At 31.8% G+C, this 14,491-nt stretch overlaps 3 long non-coding RNA genes across 9 annotated transcripts in view; 2 read left to right on the top strand and 1 right to left on the bottom strand.

Moving 5' to 3' along the window:
- Window positions 1-14,491, top strand: part of LOC127069977 (uncharacterized) — a 100,853-nt gene that overhangs the window by 63,885 nt on the left and 22,477 nt on the right. For 3 of the 5 annotated variants that reach the window (XR_007783830.1, XR_007783844.1, XR_007783842.1), the window contains one exon: window positions 39-3,571. The exons of the other annotated variants lie outside the window; for them this stretch is intronic. This is a non-coding gene — a long non-coding RNA (uncharacterized LOC127069977). Of the gene's footprint in view, window positions 1-38; window positions 3,572-14,491 lie in introns of those variants that run through there. 5 annotated transcript variants of the gene reach the window in all.
- LOC127069980 (uncharacterized) overlaps window positions 1,831-14,491 on the bottom strand; it is a 53,856-nt gene continuing 41,195 nt past the window's right edge. For 2 of the 3 annotated variants that reach the window (XR_007783863.1, XR_007783867.1), the window contains exon 12: window positions 1,831-1,887. This is a non-coding gene — a long non-coding RNA (uncharacterized LOC127069980). Of the gene's footprint in view, window positions 1,888-11,050; window positions 11,108-14,491 lie in introns of those variants that run through there. The other variant, XR_007783864.1, reaches the window with a different exon arrangement.
- Window positions 6,919-10,625, top strand: LOC127069994 (uncharacterized). The gene is made up of 3 exons (XR_007783908.1): window positions 6,919-7,058; window positions 7,419-7,711; window positions 7,851-10,625. It is a non-coding gene; the product is annotated as an uncharacterized LOC127069994 (long non-coding RNA).

Here is a 14,491-nt window from a genome sequence, read left to right as displayed (position 1 = left end):
TATCCAATTTTCTATATTAATTTCATCTTTTATAATAGAGCGCATTGGATCGTGAAATTAGAAGAGCGGTTCAAGATGCAGATAGAATTTTAACCAAGGAAGGAACATCGTTAGCGATAGTTCATGTATGCATTATGTGATTGGGAATACCTAGGAAGAGGAAAAAGAAGAAAAAACATTTGTGCTTGACGACGAAGTTTGGAAAGACCAATAGGGCGTTGGTTTATAAAGCGTCGGACGGTGGTACGAGGAAATGGGAGGGATTTTCTTCTTCCAAAGGATCCAAACGTAAGCGGCTTTAGTCGGAGGGTATACGCGATTGTACGTAGAATGATTTTTTAAGGGATCGTACGATGTTCCATGCGGGTCATGGATCGAAGGGGAATGGAAATGAAACTGAGGGAGGTTTATCATACAAAATAATTTAACATACAGGGACGATTAAAAGATTCAAAATTTTTGGAAATAATAACGATAGCAGGAGTATACTTTTAAATTATACGTGAAATAAAAAGTCCACGTTCGCATCATCGTTATTCCATCGGTATAAATTAAGTAACAGTTCGCTATAATTAAAAAAGGAGAAATGTTGAATCCCATATTTCAAATTGTTTGTCATCATATTCACGACATGTAGTTAAAAAATATTCGTAATATTTTATTAGCGTTTTTCATAAATATTATATATATACACACGGTGAGATGAACGTACCCTGAATATTTACCGCAAAATTTAAGTCTCCCGAGCTAACAGCACAATTTCAATAGGAAACTTCAGTGAAACACGGATTTTCCAAACAGTAGCAGTGCAAACACTCGATCCGCCCAAATCACTCTCTAACTGTGTGGTTCTCTCGAAGAGGAAATACGTGAAACAGAGGATGGTGAGATGAGGAAATAAAGAAATATGACAAGAGATTTTCTCCGAATACATTTTTTCTATTATCGTGCAATAATGGAAATGAATTCTAGGATAACTTAAGCAATATATATTTGTTTACGAGATAAGAAAGTGATATTTGAAGAAAATGTTTTTAAGGAATATTGAAGTAGATGTAACTTCCTACGAAAAAATGTTTTAACAACAAAATATTTTATAATAAGAATTATATAGTATGAAAATTGTAATACCCGTAATATGAAATAATATTAGAACACTATTTTTAAGTATGACTTAAACTTACGAAAGAAGAAACATTACATATTTCGTATATGATATTACGATTACTTTCTAGAAATTAACGTTGATAATTACAATAATTATTATTTTTGATGTTATTATTAAAATAATTTGAAATTATTAATACAAAAATCATTAATAATAATTACTTATATTATATATAATTACAGTTTTACTTGCATATTGCAATTAAAAAAGAGAAAAGTAACTATCAATTTCGTTAGAAGATTCCAAGTTTTATGAAATAATTTTTCAAGTGCATAAAGGAAATAAAAATATAACTACATAGTTACAGGAGAGGGGAAATTATTCATTCCCAAACTAGAAAATTAATATCTAGGAATCTTGGTCTTCTAACGAGACGACGTGGGATTAACTAATCCAGGGGAAGTCATTCCTTCCGTGATTTTCGACCCAGTAATACGCAAGTGTGTGTCATACGCGAAATAATCCCTTGCTGTCATAAGTGGCAAACAACAGCATTACAAATAATAGCAACGATTGAAACACCTTTATCACTAATCATTCTATTATTCCATTAATATTCTTTAAATTTAGCATTACATTTGTATAAGATTTATTAGAAAATACCATTTCCATATTATAGAAGTTACCGGATAATTACTCCAATTTGGGATTCATACCATTTAGAATATTTGAGATAAATTCACTTATAAATAATAATACTTTCTTCGGCTGCATATAATCTACGAAAATATTCAATAAATTATTATAAGGTATATAGATACGATATAGATTGTATAGTCCACATTACATTTTAGAATGAAAAATTTATCTTATGTCTAAAATATCTTACCATTCAATAAACACAGCATTGATTGATTTTCCATTTAAACATAAATGTAAAAAGGAAAAAGTTTCCATATATTAATCTCGTTGATGGTCTGGCTTGATTTGTACCATCCATATAGGACGTATAGTCGGATGTACGGAAGAACAGAAAGTGTCAATGAAAATGTGTTTCACTTTGGATGTGCAATGTTATATTATCTGGTGGAGCGAAGTAGAACTTTTTGTATCTTCTTTCGAATTACAATTCAAATATAAGTCAATTTGGCTCCTTTGCAATACATCCAGGCTATTGGAACTGCTTTCGTCTTCCGTTGGTTTAGTATATCCCTGAAACAATGTAAGATTCGTAGATTAGTTAAGAGTTACGGAAGCCGTTGAATTGTACATCTAATTGTACTGTACTCAAAAATATATTTTGTTTCATGCTTTTAAGCGATATAAAGTACCTTTTCCGAAATGCAAACAACAATAATTTAGATAGCATTGATCACGAAAATCAGTTTTATTTCCATAATGTAAACTTGAAATTTTATAATAAATCACACACTAATGACTACTAACAGATTTAGCTTATATTGATAGTTGAAACAAATGACTAGGAAGAATGAAGAAAGTGCTTCAACTACCTGAATACTTATATAACTGATCTCTGAGACGTATGAAGTATGCACGAACGAATATTTGTTGTACCACACTCGCTCGCGTATTACTAGTTCAACAATCACCGAAGGAATGACCTGCAGCATCATCGCCGTCCTCCGAACGACGGTATTTATACCCCGCACAACGCTTTGGATTCTTAACCCAGCGAACACGATAGCGCCCTTTGCACAGGGTTATTACACTTGACGTAGATTAATCAATATATAGAAAGAACCAAGATGCTCATAAGTTACGAGGAAATGAATTTCTCTATTGATCTCTATTAATTGGATGTATCATTATTCTTCTTCTTGCTCTTCTATGTTCTTCTGTCGTCTCTTTTTTCCCTTCCTTTTCTTTACAATTTGAAATTAGAAATTAATTAAAGAATTCCGAAAATTGTCAAATTTGTTTTTTCTTGTTTTTTTCGTTAAAAGTATTTACGAATGAGAATTAATTTGGTGCAAATAATACTGTTTGACAATTTTTTTTTGGTATACCACTTTCTGTTCTTTGTCGATTACTTAATATAACAATCTCTTTTTTACACATCTGTCTTTTTTTAAAACGCATTAGTAAAGAATATGGATTAATACAAAATCATTCGTCACTTTTTTCCCCTAATATCATCTTTATCTCTTTTACGTATTTTATTTCGACACCATTTACGTAAGTCAATCAGAATTTCCTATTACGCGATTGAACAAAGCGGAAAGACTTCATTTGATATGGATTGTGGGGAAATGAATTTCTTTATGAATATAGATTTATCGACAGGTAGATTTATTGAACAGTCTACATAGAGACTTGAAATGAACCTGAGGATGGTATATTTTACTTATTATAATTATTATACTTATTAATATTATTATTATTATACTTATTATTATTGTATCTATTATTATATCAAAATATAAGTTATAAATGTTGTAGAAAGGCAGCATTTTCTTGAAATTTAGTTTCCTTCCAAATATAGTTTCTTAAATCCTACTTTCTACGTAATGCCAACACATTTCGTCATGAAAAATATGTATGAATGAATAATTACGTACCGAAAAAAATTCCCTCCTCCAAAAGAAGTTATGTAAAATTAAATTTTTACGAAGTAAAGTGACTGAAAGGAATGTGGAGAATCAAAAGAGGAGAAAAGAATCAAAAAGGGAAATGAATGCATCTACGTAAAAAGAAATGTTCACTTTACTGTAGTAAGGATCCGAAATTATCGGGAACGTTTGGAAGGAATTACTAGGGATGATACCCTCGTTAATATACGAAAAATAATTAGTGGAAACAATGCTCGCTCCACCATTTAGAGAGCTTACTACCTATATGCGGTGGTTGAATAGCCGTTTATTCTGAATTGAGCCCATACTCTCGTTCAAACAAGTTTCTTGGAGTTTCTGAAGAGAGATGGTTCAGAATAATATAAAAGCTCGCAGTCAGTCACGATAATGGAAATCATTTATATCATTTTAGAAAATATGCTCTCGGATAGATAAACGATATTTCAATTTTATATCGTTTAATATTGACCCAAGAATTTATTTTCATAGGATTTTTTTCATTTACCGTGTTTTAGAGAATCGCATAATTCTATATACATATATATGATCTATATTCGAGACGCTACATTACAGATCTTATTATATAATTTCGTGTTTAACACTAGGATATACCGTTTTATAAGATACGATAGAAAGTTGGATAGTTTTTGATCATTATTTTACACTATATTTCACACTGTGCAATTCTTCTTCGATATGTTATTGTATAATATTGAACAGAAAAGAAAATATAATTAGAGTTACCGGATTTATGGTATGTTTGTTTATACATTTTTACGATTTAATCGTATGATCGTATATAGAGCCGACCGCAGCTGTTGCCTCTTCCATGATGTTATATCGTGCTTGCTCTCCCTATTGACTCTAATACTACCTATTGACGAGTCTAACATGTGAGTTGATTTTCTTGGCTGATACTAGTTGAATTGCTGGCTTTAATGTCAGTTAATCAATTAGAATAGAGATACATGACTCAATCTTCGAGAGATACATATCGACAATCGAACCGGTATCGTATGTTTTCGTAAATAATCGTATTAGTTTTCTTTTTGTAATTATCATACTTTCCGCTTGCTTGAAGGGAAAGTCTGTTTCAGAGAGTTTGAAAGAGATTTGACGTATTTTTCTGATAGAAATAAAATCATAAATATACATTCAAATATTGTGATAAATAGTTGGGAATCTTAAAAAGTATATTAAAAAATTAATTGAACGTTTTTAATATCTTCGGATGATTTTTAAGTATGTTTAACAAAAATAAAATATCAAAGAGATCGAAAATTTTTAAGGATCACTTTTTTTCAATACCACCGTGTAAATCGTTTAATTCCATTAACTATGAAATATGCGGACAGAGCAATTTAAAGTTGCTCGAATATTCACTTTGATATATTAACATTATCATTTTTGACATTATTTTCCAAGAAATTCGACCTATATCGAAATGTGACTCACCTTTATCGTCACCTTCGCCTTCTTCATCCCGTGTATCACCATTTTCTTCAAAATTGATTCGCAGAACTTCCTTTTTGGTATCCTTGAGAATCGCCGTGAGATTTTCTTTATCGTTCCCAAACACCCGAACGGCATTGAAATAAACATTATTACGGTACATATAATTTTCTAGCCAATTGCTATCCAAATTAACATTAGTTCGATATACGAAGACACGGTCAACGTTATTGTAGATCCTTATTTTCCCTTCTCGACTGCGTTGCATCCTTCTGAAGACGGAACAAGATGAAATGAAAGAGGATTCCGGAATGAAATCTTCTTTTCTACGAAGGAATATATCCCCATTAGAGAAAACATTCCACTTTGACCCACGATCTGTGTGTACCGTCGGACGTCTCTTCGACGAACCTTCTGAACGCAATCGATTATATCCTCTTAACGAAGCAGCTTACCTTTGGATCCTTTGAAAGGAGATATTTCCTAACTCCCTACCACCGTTCGAGCTTTGTGAAACAATACTACATCGGAATCGAGAAGGTTCGTCGTCATGACCTTTAAAAATGTTGTCTTCCTATTTCTCTTTCTGGTTATTATCGATCACCTAACGAGAACGGTATAAAAGATGGTATTACGAGTAAGTTAGAGAGAAGAACGATGTTTCAAAAGGAAATGTCTTGCTATTGATATCTGCACGATCATTTATGGTATTCCCTACAAGCACTAGAGAAATTTTGAAAGACGTTGAGAATTTTAGACAATACAATATCTCCGATCTATCTGTAATTCAATGTGTGCTCTGCATGCATGAGATACATGGATATGTATTTTTTCCCCATTTTTTAAAATTGTGCCTATAATGTGAAGTTTCCTGTCACTGTCGATGAACTGTAATGAACAATTGAAAATTTCAAAGGACGACTAGAAACTTCTAATCCTGATCACTTCGTCGATTATTCAAATTTTTATTATGGAAATAAGAAATCGAAAAAAATATTGTTTGCATAAATAACATCTTTGGCATACGTATGACAGATGGATATAAAAAAATTTGGGAAATAACGCTTACAAGATATTTTTGTTAGGAGAAAATTGCAACGATAAAATTAATTCCTTTTCATTTAATATTAACGCTTGATACGCCGCCATGAATTAATCGAAGCAGAAGCGTTTATCACAATATAAAGTCCTGAAATGTGGACCATTAGATATGGGAGTTAATAGGAAATGGCAACAGTCACGCGAATTGAAAGAGATTGGCCCACAAACCTGTTTCCCCCTACTCTCATCTCTTACGGAACATTGGATCGCGGAATAAGAAGTTTTGATTGACTGGCGTAAAACGTATACAAATCAATAATGCGAAAAGGAAAATATGTATAACGAATAATTTTCTGTAAATCTATATTCTTTTTCACTATATAATAAAGAAAGAGAGAAGCTTGTAAACTTAAATAATACGATGAAAACAGAAGGTAATATTACGAAACAAATTTACAAGCAATATTTCTTGTTTGATATTAATATATATTTTTAAATATTTTAAACGATAAAACAGAGAAAAATATTAATAGTCGATTATCAAAATTCTTTAGTTAATTTCTAATAGTAAATTGTAAAGAACAGAAGGTGTGAAAAAAAGAAAAGACCAGAAACGAAAAAAGAAAAATAATTTGTCCAGTTAATGGAAGTATCATCGAGAAATTTTGCTTACTTACTTCCGACCCACGACATTTCGGCTCTTTCTATCACAGAATACGTGGTATTGATTAACTGCATAGAATATAATAACTCCTTCCACCGAGCCACGCCTCAGAAATTAACTAGTCACCCGATATGGCGATATTCGGAAGAAATTCTCCTGCAGAAGTCATCCTCTCAATAATTTTTGAAGGAGTAATACGCAAGTAAGTGATAAAATTATCGCATATATATTTCTTACGTTTCAAAAGAAACTTACAAGCAGTTCAAACAGAACTAACAATTTCTTCAGTCTCCCTAGTCTTTTGTTCGTTATCGATATAAAGTAAATTTATCAGTAGTCATTAGTATATAATTTATTATAAAATTTCATTTCTATTGTGGTAATGAAACTGATTTTCGTGATCAATGCCATCCTAATTATTATTTTGTTGCTTTTCGGAGAAGATACTTTATCTGACTTAAATGGGCGTAACCCAATTTACCTTCGATGGCTGCATATTTAAATGAACAATTGAATGTCTATTCTAAGTCGTAACTAATTTACGAAATTTAAATTATGTCAGAGGTATACGAGACTAACCGAAGGCAAAAGCAATTCCAATTTCTGGGAAGTATTGCAGAGGATCCGTATTGAACGATATCTGGATTCTAATTACGTCCAAAGAAGATATATGGATTTCAACTAAGCCCAATGTGATCATTAAACATTTGACATCCAAAATGATACACTCTTCAATTGGTACTTCCTGTTCTTCCTCACATCCGACGATTCGTTCTACTTGGCTAGTAGAAATGTCCGAAAGTCAACGAGCGTAGGAAATGGAAACGTTTACCTCTTCAGACTTATATTTAAATGGTAAATCAAACAGTGCTGTCTTTATCGAATGTTGAGATATTTTAGAGATAATATATAATTTTTTTATTTTAAAGTATAATATGGAATATAAAATCTGTATCATAAGTATATTGTAGAATAATTTATTGAATTTTTACAGATATTTTATCATGGCGACTAGAATATTTCTATTGATGAACATTATTCGAGCATATTGAAGCAGAAGAGTGTTTCAAGAGGCAGTTGAAAATTCTAACAAAGGAAGGAACATCGTTAGCTATTGTTCATGTATGCATTATGTGATTGTGAATACCTTGGAAGAGGAAAAAGAAGAAAATACTTACTTGCTTGACGACGAAGTTTCGAAAGATCAATATGGCGCTGTTTTATAAAGCTTGGAAGCCTGGTACGGGGAAATGGGAAGGATCTTTCTTCTTCAAAGCATCTAACCGTGAGCTGCTTCAGTTGGAGGGTATAAGCGATTGTGCTCAAAAAGATTTGTCGATGAGCCGTCCGACGTTCCACGTGGGGCAAGGATCACAGGGGAATTAAAATGAAACTGAGGGACGTTTATCATACAAAATAATTGAACAGACAGGGACGATCAAAAGATTCATCTTTTTTCAAAGTAATACCATTAGTAGGGGAATACTTTTAAATTACACGTGAAATAGAATGCCCACGTCACGTCATTGTTGTTCCATCGATTTAAATTAAATAACCATTCGATATAATTAAAAAGGTAAAAGTATTGAATTCTATATTTCAATCTGTTTGCCGAAATATTCACGACATATACATAAAAAATATTCGTAATATTTAATTAGAGTTTTTCTTGAATATTCATATTTGGATGAAATAATTTGATGCGTAACGTTAATTACCCATTTAGTATCTTATGAAAGGAATTTCGTGATAGTGGATGTCCGTAATACGTTCTCCCATATTTATCCTCAAGTACCTTCGTTTAAACCTTTCTCCATTATCTCTCTCCATGTACGTGTGCTCTGGTGCGCGTCTATCGGCATCGGATCGAGTGGCTTGCATTGAGTGTGCGTGTGTACGTAGAACTCCTGCCTTATTTTGATAATAAGGAAGGTATTTTTTCATTTGTTTTCCTGTCATCAAACCAAGCAAACAATAGGAGATTGGCTGTATAATTCAATAACCTATTTAGATTCATTGTTTGATAACAAGCTTACTTATTTTGCAGAACAATAGCCTATTTTCTTAGGAACCAATTGATTTGGAACCTTATATAGGAAATATTAGATAATTAGAAGTGTAATGGTATTATTGTTTTGCATTCTCCAATAGGGAGTAACTTTCCGGAACAATTTATCCGTTCATATGGAAGAATCATATCAGCCGTGGTATATCGATCCGCAAAAGACAAATGAAATCATACAGCTAAATAGATAATTGAATTATACCGCTAATCGTATTATCGCATTGTCTGCTTGGTTTGATGAGGGGAGAACTAATGAAAAAATACCATCCTTGTTTTCAAAATAAGTGAGGAGATGTACGCAAACACGCGCACTCATTTCCGTCCACTTGACTGGAACACGTAAACGCGCATGTGCACGGAGAGAGGTAGTAATAAATCGTTCAATATGAAAGTGCTGAATGATAGGTAGGAGAGAACGTATTCCTCAACGAGCAAATCGTTAAATGCCGATCAATACCCCTTAACAAGGGAATTTGTAGTCATGCAGAATCATATATTTTTGCAGAAAAATCACAATTTTGTCCATTATAATTTTCCATGATGTCTGTGATAAATGTTGAATCTATTCTTTTCCAACATTATCATCCCTCGCATTATGCGTGAGGTCTTTCCGTTTTTTTGTTAAATGTAATGACTATCACTCCTATCGTTTTCTTCCCGATTAATATTTTTTTTTCTAAGATGTCTGTATTAATGTTTGTCTTGAAGCCAAAATTCTCCTTCGATATTACTTATGGCACGAAACTTACTCGTGTTTGGAAATTTTGCCATTCTCTTAATGAAAAAGAAATGAGTAAGTAAACAGGTTGGAAGACTGAAATTGTATATTACGAAATCACGAAACGATATATACCAAAGAAATATTACGTTTCTGATTTTTTGGCTTATTAGTGTAGGGAACTATCTGTTTCACTAGAAATTTCAATACGACACGAGTTCTGCTTCGCAAATCTCCCCTCAGTTTCATGATTGCTTGTTTACTCCATCAAATATCATTGCATGGTACGAAGCGTACTCGCGTACGATTGCAGACAAGTCATTATCGCTCTCTTTAAGTGGTTTATAGATGCCCTCAGACCGTTGTGAACGTACTTCTTTTTCATAAAATCGACTGACATTCTTTTCGTATAACTTGGTAATTTGCCCATTTCTTGATTAACTAACTGAGTGGTTCTCACGAAGGGGAAATACGGGAAAGAGGGGAAGGTAATATTAAGAAACCATAAATGTGACGAAAGATTTTCTCCGAATTCGTTTTTTATTATTATGGAATAGCGAAAATGCTATCTTCGATAACTTGAGCAATATGCATTTGTTTACAAGAAAAGGAAATAATATTTGGAGAAAATGTTTTCATGCAATATGGCAGTAGATATAACTTCCGACGAAAAAATTTTTTAAGAGAGATGATTTTACTATAAGAATTATATAGTATATACGTAGTACGAAAATTGATAGTGATATCATTATGAATAATAGAATACTGATAATAGAATACTATTAAGCATAAGTCAGACTTACGAGAAAAATAACAGTGTGAATTTCCTATATTAATATCCGATTAACTTCATAAGAATTAGTCTTCATAATTACAATAATTATTATTATAATAATTAATTATATTATAAATAATTAGTTTTATGTGATTATTTCAATTAAAAAATAGGCGAATTATTGTAAGATTCTCATTAGGAAATTCCATGATATATTACACAGATAATTTCGCATGAACATAGAGTATATATACATATAATTACATAACTATAGGAGTGGGGAAATTATTTATCCCCATGCGTTCTAGTTAGAGAATTAGATTTTAGGAAGCTTGGTCTTCTATCCAGCTAACATGTGGCTAATTAAACTAGGTTAAGTCATTCTTTCCGGGATTTGCGACCCAGTCATACGCAAGTGTGTCTCATACGCGAAATAATCCCTAGCTATCATACATGACAAGACCAGTTTTACAAATGACAGAAACGATTGAAACACCTTTATCACTAATCATTCCATTATTCCATTAATATTCATTAAATTTGACATTATATTTGTATAAGATTTATTAAAAGATTTCATTTCCATATTATAGTACTTATCGGATAATTACTCCCATTTGGGATTCGTACCATTTAGAATATTTGAGATAAATTCACTTATAAATAATAATACTTTCTTCGACTGCATATAATCTACGAAAATATTCAATAAATTATTATAAAGTAAATAAATATGTTATAGACTTTATATTCGACATTACATTTTAGAACAAAAAATTTATCATATCTCTAAAATATCTTACCATTAAATAAACACAGCGTTGATTGTTTTTCCATTTAAAAGTAATTTTAAAAAGGAAAATGTGTTCATATAGTAATCTTATTGTTTTTCTGGCATTTGTACTATCCATGTTGTACAATCGTATCGTCGTATGTACGTAAGAATAGATAGAATCAATGTGATTGCTTTTCACTTTGGATGTGCAATGTTATATTATCTGGTGGAGCGTTGTTTTTCTTTGGAATTACAATTCAAATATAAATCAATTCGGCTCCTTTGCAATACCTCCAGGCTATCGGAACTGTTTTCGTCTTCGGTTGGTTTAGTATATCTCTGAAACAATATAAGATTCGTAGATTAGTTAAGACTTACGGAAGCCATTCAATTGTTCATCTAATTGTATTGTACTCAAAAATAAATTTTGTTACATCCTTACATGTGATATAAAGTACCTTTTCCGAAAGGCAACAAATATTAATTTAGATTGTATTGATCACGAAAATCAGTTTCATTTCTATAATAGAAAATTGAAATTTTATAGTAAATCACGAACTTACGATTACTAACAAATTTGCCTTGTATTGATAGCTTAAACAAATGACTAGTAAGAATGAAGAAATTGCTTCAAACGCCTGAATACTTATATAACTGATCTCTGGGACGTATGAAGTATGCACGAACGAATATTTGTTGTACCACACTCGCTCGCGTATTACTAGTTCGACAACTACCGAATGAATGACCTATAGCTTCATCGCCGTCCTCCGAACGGCGGTATTTATACCCCGCACAACGCTTTGGGTTGTTAACCGAGCGAAAACGATGGCACCCTCCGCACAGGGTTATTACACTTGGCGTAGATTAATCAATATATCGAAAAAACCAAAATGCTGATAAGTTACGTGGAAATGAATTTCTCTATTGATCTCTATTAATTGGGTGTATCATTATCCTTTTTCTTCTATGCTCTTCTGTCGTTTGTTTTCTCCCCTCCTTCTCTTTACAATTTGCAATTAGAAATTAATTAAAGAATTCTGAAAATTGCCAATTATGTTTCTTCCTGTTTTTGTCGTTAAAAATATTTATGAATAAGAATTAATCTGGAGCAAAGAATATTGTTTGACAATTTTTTTTGTTATATCACTTTCTCTTCTTTTTCTATTATTGAAGATAACAATCTCTTTTTTACACATCTGTGTTTTTTTATAATGCATTAGTAAAGAGTATTGATTCATACAAAATCATTTGTCACTTTTTTTTTCCTAATATCATCTTTATCTCTTCTACGTATTTTATTTGGTCACCATTTACGTAAGTCAATCGAAATTTCCTATTACGCGATTGAACGACTCGGAAAGGCTTAATTGGATATGGATTGGGGGGAAATGAATTTCTCGGTGAAGATAGATTTATCGACAGATAGATTTATTGAAGGGTCATCCGACGTTGCATGAGGAACGTGGATCATAGAGACTTGAAATGAACCTGAGGGTGGTATATTTTGCAAAATGATTCAACACGTAGGGACGATAAAAAGCTCTACCGTTGTTCGGCAGCTCGAATTCTCATGGAAAGATTCATTCGAGGTAAATGATTTTCAAGTAATACGTTTTCCCATACTTAGCTTCAAATACGTTCACACTGAACGTATTATTATTATCTCTCTTCATCCATGTGTGTACATTCGCGCCTGCGTTAGGGTTTTCAAGTGGACGAGATGATTGTGCGATCCTATGAGGGAGTGTGGTTATTTCTCCTCTCGTATCATGGAAAGGAGAAAGGTATTTTTTCATTTGTTTTCCTCTCGTCAACCCAAGCGGACAATTTAATCATACGATGACTTGTATAATTTAGTTCTCTACTTAGATGCATCATTTAAATATCCTATTAGGTCTTTTACAGAGCTGTGTACCGTGTGAATGATTCAGTTCTTAGGTAGATTCGTAGGATTATATCGTCTACATTTTCCTAAAGATTTACTCCTGATTGGAGAATTTAAAAAGTTATAAATTATACTTTTAGTTATACAATAATTCGTGCACTGCGTTTTTCTGTTAATTAACTCGAAGCAAATGTTATATTTCTTCAATCGGTTATTTTTCATTGCGTAGAACTGAGTATAGCAATAACTTTATTGTATTTCTATTAACATGATATTCGTATTTTTCGAATATATTGCTGGAAAGTTTCAATTTCTCAATAAGCGAATATGTAATTTAACAAGGACATAATTATTCCCTCAATATAATCGAGGTTAATTATACGTATTAATATCATTATTATTATACTTACTATTATTGTATCTATTATTACATCAAAATATAAGTTATAAATGTTGTAGAAAGACAGCCTTTTCTTGAAATTTACTTTCCTTCCAAATACAGTTTTTAAATCCTACTTTCTACGTAATGCCAACACATTTCGTCACGAAAAATATGTATGTATGAATAATTACATACCAAAAAAAATTCCCTTCTCCAAAAGAAGTTATGTAAAATTAAATTTTTACGAAGTAAAGTGACTGAAAGGAATGGGGAGAATCAAAAGAGGAGAAAAGAATCAAAAAGGGAAATGAATGCATCTACCTAAAAAGAAATGTTCACTTTACTGTAGTAAGGATCCGAAATTATCGGGAACGCTTGGAAGGAATTACTAGGGATGATACCCTCGTTAATATACGAAAAATAATTAGTGGAAACAATGCTCGCTCCACCAATTAGAGAGCTTACTACCTATATGTAGATGAATAGCCGTTTATTCTGAATTGAGTCGATGTCCTCGTTCAAACAAGTTTCTAGGAGTTTCTGAAGAGGGATGATGCAGAATAATATAATTGCTCCCAATCAGTCACGATAATGAAAATCATTTATATCATTTTAGAAAATATGCACTCGGATAGATTAACCATATTTGAGTTTTATATCGTTTAATATTGACGCAAGAATTTATTTTCATAGGATTTTTTTTCTTTTATCATGTTTTAGATAATCGCATAATTCTGTATAGATATAGATGAGCTATATTCGAGACGCTACAGTATAGATCGTATTATACAATTTCGTATATAATAATATGTTATAACTACGTTTTATAATATACGATAGAAAGTTGTATAGTCTTTGATTATTATTTTCCACTATATTTTATACTGTGCACTTCCTCTTGGGTATATGATTGTATAATATTGAACAGAAAAGAAAATATAATTAGAGTTACCTGATTTAGGACATGTTTGTTCATACATTTACGCGATTTAATCGTATGATCGTATGTAGAGCGAACCTTTGCGCAGCTAT

Source organism: Vespula vulgaris, chromosome 17 (assembly GCF_905475345.1).
Source record: "Vespula vulgaris chromosome 17, iyVesVulg1.1, whole genome shotgun sequence".
Classification (NCBI taxonomy): domain Eukaryota; kingdom Metazoa; phylum Arthropoda; class Insecta; order Hymenoptera; family Vespidae; genus Vespula; species Vespula vulgaris.
The sequence above is the reverse complement of the archived record's forward strand: the minus strand, read 5'-3'. Positions and strand labels throughout refer to the sequence as shown.